Source organism: Trachurus japonicus, chromosome 3, assembly GCF_045865225.1.
Source record: "Trachurus japonicus isolate A0001 chromosome 3, Traja_1.0".
NCBI lineage: Eukaryota > Metazoa > Chordata > Actinopteri > Carangiformes > Carangidae > Trachurus > Trachurus japonicus.
Genome location: NC_140909.1, coordinates 4,646,838 through 4,658,290, shown reverse-complemented (window position 1 = coordinate 4,658,290; position 11,453 = coordinate 4,646,838).

Sequence of the window (11,453 nt, the reverse complement as noted above, 5' to 3'; positions counted from 1 at the left end):
TCACTAACAAGAGTTAAAAGCTCCTTACATTCATTTACAAACTATTAGAGTCATTCATTGATGTGGAGAATAAGAAATTTACTCTGACTCTTATTTTGACTTACAGTACATTTAAAAGCATGTACTTTTAGATACTTAAGTACCTTTAAAAGCAAGTACTTTTTTACTCTTACTGCAGTAACATGTCGACTGAGATACTTTTACTTGTAACGGAGTAAATGTTGACCAGTAGTATTTGTACTCTTACTCCAGTACTGGGGTGGAGTACTCTGTCCATCTCTGGGTATATTATATACAGTATATATAGAAAGAGAGAAATTTGATCCCCCCCAATGATGTCCATCTTCTTGTTTTGGGGGGGGGGGGGGGCTGCAGGGCACCTCCGGCCCACGGGGCGTTGAGGTGCCTCTCCCCCAGAGAAGCACCGGTCTCTTCTCTTCTCTCCTCTCCTCTCCTCTCCTCTCCTCTCCTCTCCTCTCCTCTCCTCTTCTCTTCTCTTCTCTTCTCTTAGCATGCAAATGAGACAGGAACAAATGTCCCATCACTTCTGGGGCTCCATGTCCCAAAGTGCTTAACACTCTTCCTGTCAACCCCCCCACCTCACCTCACCGACCCCACCCCAGCTGCTTCCAACTCCCCTCTTGCACCTCCCTGCACTTTTTTTCCTCCTCCTCCTCCTCCTCCTCCTCCTCCTGCCTCTTATGTTCTTTAAATGAGCTTTCCAACTCCACTTCTTTCTCGCAATTCAATTTTACAAGGCCATTATCTCGGGTGTAATGTGGAGGTTAAATATATCGGGGCAGACGTTATGTGAAAATAATTAGTGCTAATGAATAATGCACTCGTTCAGCTGATGAAGGATGGTTGTCAGGGTAATGGAGAGTAGGGAGGAGAGGGGAGGGGAGGGGCCCCTCTGACAAATGAAATTAAAATATTTAAACACTGTTTTACGATATTAACGGCCCCTCGCGCTCTCTCCTGTTACCTGTCTGCTGCAGGAGGGTTGGGGTTAGACACTGGAGTTGTGTCATTACTCATGCACAACATCTGTCTCAGTCTGCACAGACAGAGTCCCTGACATGAGGAAGAGGAGGAGTAAGAGTTGTCCTCCTCTACAGTGTCACAGCTGATCCTCCTGGTCCTGATCCCCACCTTCCTTTTTCGTGCCACATTATATTTTCCTTCTCTTTATTTATGGCCGCGTTATGCACTCGTTCAGCCTCTTACGATCTCATTCTGCAGCCATCATCGTGTGACAATGAGGGATGCGGGTTTTAAATCGCCCAGTTTACGGCACCCACCCTCTCAGCCAATTGGCCTCCTTGAATCAATAATGTTCGGGCCGCGCGCTCAGTGACTGATAAATGGTAAAACATCAGCACCATTTCATTAGACATGATAGTTAGAGGAGGAGGAGGAGGAGGGAGAGGAGGATGGAGGAGACAGGGGACAAAAACCTCATCAGCTGATAAAACATATAGTTCAGTGCTGTTGTGACGACTTCAGCCGTTTAGCCCCAGGTTTGAGATGTGCACCTGAGATTTGAGCCACAGCTCCAGAACAATAGAAGAGAATAGAACTGAACCCAACATGCTGACAGAGCTAAACACATAGCTACAGTATATTTATTAAAACAGTCTGCATGCTGTCATTGAAACTCATATTGAAATGCTAATATGCTAACGTAAAACGCAAAAGGTGTTCCACAGGGATCAGTTCTTGGCCCAGTTTTGTTTTCAGTTTATATTTATATAAGGAATAGTTCACCCAAAATTCAAATTTCATCACTCATTATCTTCTACTCACCCTCATGTGGACTAAGGGCTGGGAGAAGTTTCAGAGTCCTCCGTGGCTTCTCTGAGTTACAGGGGGTCTCGGCGTAGCAGTGCATGTCCATATGATGGTTGCGAACGGAGCTCACTTTTCTTCGTCCAAAAAGACACACCAAAAAACATCCAAATACCTCCATAGTGCTCGTCTGTAATGTCCCTCTTGTATTGAAGCCCCGACATGAGAAATTGTTCTGAAAAAAATGAAATAAGTCTGTATTTTAAGCTTGTTTGTAGCGGAAGCTCCCAGCACTGCTCTTCCTGGTCCATCCAAATCACGCTCTGAAAATTGTCCCAACCCTTAGTTGACATGAGGGTGAGTAGATGATGAGTAAAATTTGACTTTTGGGTGAACTATTCTTTTAATGATATTGTCTCTACTCTAGCCAACTGTGATGCTCATCTTTACGCAGATGACGCTGTTCTGTATTGTTGTTGCGGACTCGGTAGCTGCTCAATGCAGCAAAACAAAGTGATTTTTTAACATCTGCACCTGTCAACACCGAGTAGCTGCAATATGAAGAGTCACAGAGTATAAATATCTTGGTATTTGGCTCGATGAGTCATTTACTTTTAAACATCATGTTGAAAATCTTATCACCAAACTGCAGCGAAAACCTTCAGGTTTTAATACAGAAACAGATCCAGTTTCCCCTTTGGATTGAAGGAAAAGTATAGTCGAGCCAAACTTTCTATCAGCCTTAAAATGATGTTGATATAATCTATAGACACGCTGGCCTACTGCTTCCAAACCTCTCAACTCAGTTTATCATTCAGCCTTCAGATTCATTACTGGAGATCCCTGTGACACTCACCACCACCACCAAGTATCAGACAGACTGAGAATTTGATCTGATGTTGATGCTGGAAAGTTCAACTTTTTAAACTTTTAAAACTTACAAAAGTTGCTGCTGTTGATCCTGAGGGAAACACAAATGTCACGGTGATTTAACCAACCAGCACCGGTCGAGATATTTTACAACGTCAGGATGCAGACGAGACAAAAAGAAAATCACCAAACTGTTCAGGATTCGGCCTCTTGGTGCCAGACGAATGATGAAGAAAAGGAGATTTAAACAGTGAAACAAAACATGAGGCTAATATTCTTATGGCTTCATAGTGAAGATAATGTATTGATGATCTATTGAGATTGAGAAGAGATGTTTAAATTTATTATTTTCTCTCGTATTATTATTGATATTATTAACTTTATTAGAATGATTTCACTAAATCCAAATGTCCAAATGTCCAAATGTCAGGTTTATGTTAGATGGTTGAGTTTGGTCTTTAATTTAAGTCTCAGTTCTGTTCAGATTTCTCAGGACAATGACTTTAGATTAAAAAACAGAGGCAGTGATCAGTGAAGTGTGGTGCTGCTGCTGCTGCTGCTGCTGCTGCTGCTGCTGCCGTGTCCCTGAGGCAGAAACGACCAACACACCACGGCAGCCACACATCTGACAACTTCCTTTTATTAATCTCATATTTTGCGGATTGGCGTCTTATACATTTGACTTGTAAAACAGGCCCCTAATTACGCCGGGCCTGTAGTACGCGAGCCACACATCAAACAGTAAGTTACAGTGAGCGGCTTGTGATCTCCTTTTTTTTTCTCCTCTTGCCTCCACACAGCAGAAACACTGATTATAACAGGGACATTAAAAGGGAATTACAGCGAAACAATTTACACTTAATGTAGCAGTCATACGAACAGGGAAGAAGGATGGACAAAGATATAGCAGTATTAATAATACATGCTTTAATTAAGCAGCTGGGAATGCATGCAGCAGGATCAAGGAGGCACACAGGGAAAGAAAGAAAGAAGACAGACAATGAAAAGAAGAGAAGAGAACGGGCGGCTGAAGGAAAAGAAGTGACAACGTCGTATAGAGAGACTGAACCAGAGAGAAAGTGTAAAAAGGAAGGAGGAAAGAGGAGGAGGAGGAGGAGGAGGAGGATCAGCTGCTGTGGGTTTCCTGCCTCGCCGTGATTCATGGGCAGTAAATATGCAAAAAGCCTGATGGCCATAAGGCAATCAGAGGAGCGCCACTCATCTACATGTTGCACAGTGGGCTATAATCCATCTGAGAAGGAGGGGGGGGTGAGGAATAATGATAGCAGGAAGCAGGAATAAGAGCAGGGTCTGTTTATTACCTCAGACAGATCCATAATGCATACAGATGTGAAATGAGGGGGGACACGCGAGGCTCGCCGCTGCTGCAGCCCCTCTGGCCACAGAAACTCCACTGAAAGAGTACAGACAGTAATATTGTTTTTAGTGTAATGAAAGACAATCTGATTTAAGCACCTATTAAGGCAAATAAGTCTGCTGTCACATAAAGTTTTAAAACAAGTGCCGGAGCTAGAGAGAGAGAGACAGGAAGACGTTAATCTGACGGCTCAAAGGCAACGCTAAGGTCACCGAGAAATTATCTCACTGTTGCAAATAATAATAATAATATGGATGTAGACTCACGTATGGTTTGGTTCAATTATGCACATGTAAAACAACAGACCTGTATGAAATAGAATAAAAATAAAAAGTTTATTGATTTTGTAGCTGCTGCAAATCTTTTTTTAAATCAGTTTTGCAAGGAAATTAAAAGATCTGAGACAAACTGATAAAATTGCCTATTGCCCGTGGTCAAATATTTGGCACGATAAACGTATTTATGTTGTAAAACAGATGTCAGCGAGTCAGATAGTTCTAACTCAACAGTATTGATCCGCTCTGTTAATTCTCCTTCCTCACAGCAAATCAGAAAATTTCCCCCCCAAATTCCTTTAATATTCCAGTCGCTGCTTCTTATCAAGTCCAACACATCAAAATATCAGCGTGAGAGCAAAACAACGCTAAGGTCACCGATAAATGATCTCACTTTTGCAAATAATAATAATATGGATGTAGAGTAAACTCATGTATGGTTTGGTTCAATTATGCACATATAAGACCTGTATGAGATGAAATGAAATAGAATAAAAATAAAATCTGGTAATAAAAGTGTGATTTTTACTTCTTGGTGTCATTGTGTTTTCTTTTCTTTATTTGCAAAGACACACACACACACACACACATATAAACACAAAGGCCTTGCTCTCACATTAACACCATGCAGCATCTTCTTTTCCTACCGCTGCTGCTGCTGGTCGACCAAAGTAATAAATTGTGTTGAACATTGATAAACTAATGCAATTACCTGCAGGGCAAGCAAGTCAGCTAATTTAAAGATAGCAGGTTTTGTTCACGGGGCGGGGGGGGGCTCCCGATGGGCCCCCAGGGGTGAGAGATGGCGTCTTTATTACATCGGAGAGGTCAGCCCGGTAGCACTGTATTAGGATTGATCTTTTGATCCCAGCTTGGAAAAAAACCACCACCACCACCACCAACACCCCCTCCTCACCCCCTCACCCCCTTACCAACCCACCCACCCACCCACCATACCAGCACCAAAAAAAAAAGAGAAAACAGGAGGGTTAAAGGGATAGTTCACCCAAAATTCAAATTTCACTCATTATCTACTCACCCTCATGTCGACTAAGAGCTGTGAGAATTTTCAGAGGGTTCGTGCAGCAGTATTTGTCCATATAATGGTTGTGAATGGATACCAACTTTCTTCATCCAAAAAGACACACCAAAAAACATCCAAATACCTCCATACTGCTCGTGTGTAATGTCCCTCTTGTATTGAAGCCCCGACATGAGAAATTGTTCTGAAAAAAATTAAATAAGTCTATATTTCAAGCTTGTTTGTAGCGGAAGCTCCCAGTGTCTCAGTTCACTGCTCTTCCTGTGACCGGCAGAACAATTTCTCATGTCGGGGCTTCAATACAAGAGGGACATTGTATACGAGCACTATGGAGGTATTTGGATGTTTTTTGGTGTGTCTTTTTGGACGAAGAAAGTTGGTATACACTGACAACCACTGGACAAATACTGCTATGTGGACCCCCCGTAACTCAGAGAAGGCACGGAGGACTCTGAAAATTCTCACAGCTCTTATAGTCAACATGAGGGTGAGTAGATAATGAGTGAAATTTGAATTTTGGGTGAACTATCCGTGACAGTGGCAGCCTAATTGAGCGCCACACATCTCAGCGACGCAGCAGAAACTGGAACCTGGAGGCTCGTAACAAGCCGGGCGTAACTTATTCACATAATAAACCAAGCAGATATCTAAATGAGCCATTGAGCTGCTGGCCAGAGGGAGGGAGGGAGGGAGGGGAGGGGAGGGAGGGTAAGGAGAAGGAGGGGGGGGGAGGCCATTAGGCCGCATGGACCATGGGTACATATTTGTATATCTACAATTGCCCCTATCATTTGCATATATGGCCCAAGTATAGACGTGTTGGCTGTGCTGGTACCCTAACGACGCCACACAAACAACAACAACAACAACTCTGTTCTCATTCAGCAGCCGCATGCAGCTTCATTTAACCAACAAAAACAACTCACACATGATGCACCATGCAGGGATCAACGAGGTGATTATTTAAAACAAAGCAGCTGAAATGACAGAAACGTCACCGTGTGAAGGTGTGAAGCTGTGATTCACCGAGTCGACACCAAACATCACTCTGATGTGGTTTATTCAACATTAGATAAACCTCTAAAACGTTGCTGTGTCTTATATGAGCTCTGCTCCACGATTTTATATTTGTTGTGTTGCAGCTTTCAAGCCATCAGCCGCTAAGGCATTTAAAGGTCGCCCTTTGTGACGCATCCAAAATAATCCAAAGGTCCATGATCAACGTGTTTATTGTAACAAAAAGAGGAAAATAAAACTAGGTGTGTCTCAGTAAAGAAAGATGAAGATAATGATGGCAACAGTCAACAAAAAATATATTAGAGCTACTAAATTCCTTTGTATTCAAACTCCCGCCACTGCACAAAGTGAAAGAAAATAACCACACATCCCTCAATGTGTCAACGCAGTAAGCCCATACGTTAAGAAACAATCAAAATACATTTTGGACTAGGCTACATTAAGTTTGTTGATTAAAGAAACTTCAACTCAGGGAACTCTAATGTGACTGCTCCTGTTAAAGGACCAGTTCAGCTCCTGAACGTCCAGTAAAACGAAGGATTTATTGTTTTAACATCAGGATTTTGTGCACATTAAGAGTTAAGTAGCCTACTGTCTAGGCTAAGCTAAGATAACCAGCTGCTGTAGCTCTTAGATTTAACAGATAGATACCATGACAGTAGCTTTCTTTGTTGTTGTTTGCAGGGACAGTGCACATTAATCAACATTTCAGTTTCCACATCCATGTAAATGTGTAAATGTGTTAACTAAAAAGTTAAGCAGCCACAGTTCCTGGTTGTTTTGTCCTGTAAAGGTAAAAGTACAGTAACAGGATCAGTGAAGCTGAGTTTATAGAAAGGTCAGAAACTTAATGTAAAGGTTGTGATTCTTTCATATTTCAGGTCTGATATCCACTGTGATGCCTTCACTTACACCTGGAAAAATCAGAAAACCAAACACCTTACCTTCCTTCACGTTTAGCTCTCTGTGTCTGTGTCTCTGCTCGTTGATTTTGTAGCTGCTGCAAATCTTTAAAAAAAAAAAAGGAAATGAGAAGATCTGAGACAAACTGTGAAACATATAAAAATTGCCTATTGCCTGTGGTCAAATATTTGGCACGATAAACGTATTTATGTTGTAACACAGATGTCAGGGAGTCAGATAGTTCTAACTCAACAGTATTGATCCGCTCTGTTAATTCTCCTTCCTCAGAGCAAATCATAAAATTTCCCCCCAAATTCCTTTAATATTACAGTTTCTGCCTCTTATGAAGTCCAACACGTCAAAATATGAGTGTGAGAGCAAAACATGATAAATATGGTTCAGAGGCTCAGTTCAGGAGTCAAATTAAACATTTGCTGAGTCATCTGTTTGCTCTATTGATCGATTAATTAAATCAAAGCTGCAAATTTAATCAAACTAATAAATGTGGTGTTTTCTTTTAAGTGTTTATTAAAACAAACACCTGAGAGCAAACAGGAAAAGGTTTTTCAAGTTGTTTTGTCTCTTTCTCTCTTCAGTCTGATGGATTGATACATGACAAACATTGATAATTATACTAATTTTCATTTACTTACTGTTATAAATAACATACAATTAAAAAAGGCAGTATTTTCCCGTGTTATCTACTCTATTGAACTAGAAAACCAACTGACCAGAGGTGAACATGATGATGGTGGTTGAGGCTTTAGACCTGATCCTTACATCAATTACCTGTTTATTCTTCTCTCTTATTTGCCTGTTATGTGTCTCAGGTTAATCAATAACATGAGGTTGTCACTAATCAGCAGAGTCTCATGGCGGCGGGTCACGGGGTCAGCCTTTAATGTGACCTCTGACACATAATTAAATTGCCATCTTTAACCTCAGTTACAACCTGTCACAGGCCATCGGATTATAAGCTGCAAATCACTGCTCCAATCAATGACGGCAGCGAGGCCGAAGGGGGCGGGGCCAGCAGCTCTGTGCTGCACTCACACACATTATCTTTAATGAAGTTGAACTGTACAATGATCACGTTAGTGTAGTAGAGGCTAATTTGATTCAGACCGACGAGCTGCAATAAAAGTCAGAGGCTGCAGATAAGAAACCGCAGAGAGACACTCGTCCTGCAGGATCGTCACGTCTCAGAAGCTTCTGTCATGTTGAACTTTACCCTCTAAGATTTGACCTTTGTAGATTTCAAACCACAGACATTCATGACAAACTTATAAACCTGCACTAACTGGTTTTCTGGCCACTTGAGGGCAGCAGAAATAAGTTAATAACACCTTTAAATTAACTGTCAATGAACAGTTGTATTTGCACTATGCAGCAGCTACAGGCTCTTTATCATTCATAACTTCTATGAACCATAGTCATGCTTGTTTCTGGTGAATTTAAGTTTGATATTCACTTTGTAAGTTTTTTTTTTTTTCACATAACATAACCATAACATCATCTTGTTATGGTCCTGTGGTCCATGGGCCAGAACCTGCCCACTGGATGAATTTGCCAAGTGTGAAGATTACATAGGTCTATAAGAGAGAAGAGGCATAATGTTGAATGAAATGAAATTGCACTTTCTTTTGTGTGTGTGTCAAGAAATTTCAGGTTGTTCATGATATGTTATGTAAAAGGATAGTTCATTAACTAGTCTGTAAGCATCTTAATAATATACTTGTACGTCTTTGCACTAAAACAAAGGGAAAAATGTATAGAGTTCTTGTTATTTATAGTTTTTTAAGTTATTATTTTACTGGTCCGGTCCACTTGAGATCAAATTGTGCTGTATGTGGCCCCTGGACTAAAATGAGTTTGGCATTGCTGGTCTAAAGGAAATATGGTTCTTTACCTGCTAAATACATCACAATATGATGATGAACTTATAAAACACAAAGCCTTGTTAAAGATGAGGTCACTATAGGTATCTGGTGAGAAAAATGTGTTTAAAAAATAAAACAAACGAGTGGAACTGTCATCCTTATTTTTCCTGGATCACAGATGAGGAGAGACGTTGAATCGGGAAATAAAACTGATCCGTCATTTTCTTTCCTTATTTGCAAAAAGGGAAACAAATGAATGATCTTTTGGAGACTGAGAATAAAAGCGTGTCTCTGCAACTCTGGTTGATTTCTTGAAGCTGTTATCTGAGTTACTACCTGACTGAATTCAGCAGAAGAAACACTCAACAAACTGAGGAAGATGATGGAGCGGTGGTTTTTGTCATTGCATCTGATCGATAACAAAGATTCCTTTACTACATTTTCCATGTGAAGCGTTGAAGGCCCAGCTCTGACTGAGACCAAAACTGCAGCCGGTGTTACAGGAAATGAAGAAATAAATAAATAAAAAACTGTCCCCAAACTCGAATGATGCTGAATGACTGTGCTGATTATGATTTAGAGGCTGCTGGTTTTGTTTCAAACTGTGCCTTGCTTTGTGGCCGGGGGCCCCGTGTTGTTTAAAGGGTTGTCGGGTTATAAATACTAAATTAATCATGCTTTTGCTCAACTTGCTGGGGACTGAAATTTGCTTATGAGGGCCCATGATCACATCAAATATTAATGGTTTTACAAAGAAGTGGCATTGTAGCGACGGGGGCAAGGCGTGTGAAAGCACAGAGCAGTGGGTTGGGGGGGTTGAGGTGGGGGGGTCATTCATTCATTCAGAAACAACATCCTTATTATATTTTCACCTTAAATGCACAAGTGACATGTGTGACCATATAATTACGTTACGTTAATCACTTTATCCGTCTATTAGGATGAATTTTGTTTGTATTATTCTACAACTAAAGTGGTTTTAAGTGGTGATTGGTATTAATTGGCATGCATGTGCAATGTTTTGGTGTTTGGTGTAAAAAAAAAAGAAGAAATGCAGCGATAAATATTCAAATGAGGCTGAATAAATACATTACAAGTGCATAATGTTGTGCGTTTTCCTACTTTCTGCATATCCATATGACCGACTTCTGCAGCCCCAGAGGGCGTCACAAAGAAAAACTTACAATGGTTTCCTCCAACAAGACAGTAAATCTCCAAGAGGAAGAAAACAAACGTGAGAGTGCACGAGCATCACTGGCCTCGTGCACACAGAAGAGGACAAAAAAAAAAGAAGAAAGAAAGAAAGAAATCAACACTGTTGCAGCTCATTCCCAAACTTTGATGCCATTTGTCTCTTTGACACAAATCAGAAAGTAAAGATTTATGTAATGGATGACACGCACGCTGTTAAACTTGTTAGTCTGTGTTTTCTAAGCTCACACAGAGAATATAAACGTCCTCTGGCCACTGTGGGAGAGAGAGAGGCCACGGTGCTAAACTTCCTGTTACACAATTATTTGTGTAGCTGCTGTTCTACAAAAAAGTGCAGCTGAACAACCGTCAGGACTTGTGTGTGTGTTTGTGTTTGTGTCAATCAAAGCTGCAGGTTCACGACAACAAATACAGGAAGATGCAACAACGGCACGGGTAATGTTTGTGTGAGTTTGGTGACACCACAGTAGGTAAATGAGGCGACAGGAGGGGGCATTTAACACGGCAGCCGCCCCCCCCCCTCCCCGGGCTGAGAGACAGAGAGATGAGGGAGGTGGCGGGTGTTTTTGTGTTTTCTGGAGTTGCAGAGCTGCAGACGAGGGGAAACGAGCTTTAAAATAAAAATAAAAAACAGGAGATTTTCTACAGGAGCAAAAATCGGATTTCTCACAATTATCTCTGCGAGTGTGACAGGCACCACGGGCGGCCCGGCTGCACCGGAGCGCCGGACACTGATTGGGTTATTTGTCGAAGAGCAGAGCGAAGCTTCTCTGCAGGTGTGAACCAGAAAAAAATAAAAAAATAAAAAATAAAATAAATAAAAACCTGTTTTACCTAAACACCAAGACTCACTGACGGTTGAAAGGAGGCGACAGAAGGAGAGTGTGAGTGTGTTTAAGGGAAAAATAAACATGATACAGTTTCAGGGGCCTGATGTTGTGAGGATTAAAATACTGTGACTTTACATATTATAATTTCATTTTGACTTAGTACTGTGTTGGATAAATTAAACTGTCTTGTCTGTAACAACATCTCTGTCCCGTCTGTCCGTCCTGGGTGATGATCCCTCCTCTGTTGCTCACCCTGAG